Source organism: Muntiacus reevesi, chromosome 17 (assembly GCF_963930625.1).
Source record: "Muntiacus reevesi chromosome 17, mMunRee1.1, whole genome shotgun sequence".
Classification (NCBI taxonomy): Eukaryota; Metazoa; Chordata; class Mammalia; order Artiodactyla; family Cervidae; genus Muntiacus; species Muntiacus reevesi.
In genome coordinates, this window is record NC_089265.1 from 21,368,842 (window position 1) to 21,370,427 (window position 1,586).

The following is a 1,586-nucleotide window of genomic DNA, read 5'->3' on the forward strand; positions in this document are numbered from 1 at the left end:
GGGGGCAAAGGAAAAGGCCGACTGGTTCGTATAATATGCTGTGGTTTTTGTTACAGTTTCTCACTTTTGCAAGCATCAAATGATTGTTTAGTGGTTACTTGTTTTTTTAACAACAGTATTATGGAAAAATTAATGAATTTTTAAAGTGGGCTATCTTCACAAATACAAATGAAGGAAACCAGGATGGTGTAGTGTCAGCAACACCATTGTCAACTTCCCTGCCTAACAGTTGCCTCATTTTATAAGCCAAAGCCAGCTCTCCAATAAAGGCTGGAGGGATCCCTTGCTTTCCTTGAATCTGAGCTCATAGGATACTCTATTTCCCCCTGAACATAGCAGAGACAGGTGACACCATTCTCTTTTAGAAAAAACAAGTATATATAGTAGAACAATAAATATCCTTTCCAGAGGAAAGGTCTCAGGAGAGATCCTTTTCCAAAGGATGTGTATAAGAGCTAACTGATATTCTCTAAATGTAATAAAAACAGGGAAAATTTCCTCCCAGGAGGTTATTGAAGAACACTTTCTGCCTGATTAGAAGTGTCACCCCCTTCCCCCATATGCAAAGCCTAGGGCAGAGTTAAGGACATCCAGGGACCTGGCCTAGGCGGGTGGGATCTGACCGGGACATAGACTCCACGGGGAGCGTTCAAATGCAGATCAGTTAGAGGGGGTGAAGCATGGCACTTTGCAGATGGTTTCACAGTATTGTTTTATCTCTTTCTTGTAGCTTAGAAAGGTGTGGAGAGGCATGAGGCTCAAGAGGGAAGGGGATGGAGAAGGAAATGACAACCCACTACTGTATCCTTGCCTGGGAAATCCCATGGAGAAGGGAGCCTGGTGGGCTGCAGACCAGGGTCACAAAAGAGTCGGACACCAATTAGCGACTAAACAAGAACAATAACAACATAGCTATTTCTGGTATTTTTTGAATGTAGAACTATATATTGAGAGGTTGGAGAGGGGCTATTCTTACCATCACTGAAATCCCCATTGACTTTGCCTGCCTGAAATTACATGTTCTCTCTTCCACTTGAATAGTCACCTGTGCTTGAATTCTGGTGTTATATAAATGAACTTGGCCTCAGGGCAGACATATGTGTGCTGGAATGCTCCATACCCACACACACCACACATGCCATTGCAAACAGAAAGAAGTGGAGAAAATACATAGTTGGCCACACTGTTCACACTTGATTAATTGAAGGTCCGTTAAAAAATGTGTCCTTTTTCAGCAGCTAAAGCATATTTTGGGGAGAGCTTCTTGTATATTTTATTTATATAACACTGGTTTGCAAATAAATGTCAAGTTATACATTTAAAAAAAAGAAGAAGAAGAGAGGGGATTGCTCTGGGGCCACAGCTGGTAAGAGGCAGAATCAGCTTTGAGCACAAGACAGGTTGGGGACCATTATTTTCTTTTCTGTTTCACAGATAACAGGTGGCAATTGAGGCCAGGTGGTTTGTAAGAGTCCCTTCTTTCCAGTGGATACCACCCCTTTGCAAGTGGTTGGTGCTAAACCTGTATGAAGTCCTACTGAAAGTGTCTACCTTAGATTAGGACTTGAACCCACATGGCTGGGACT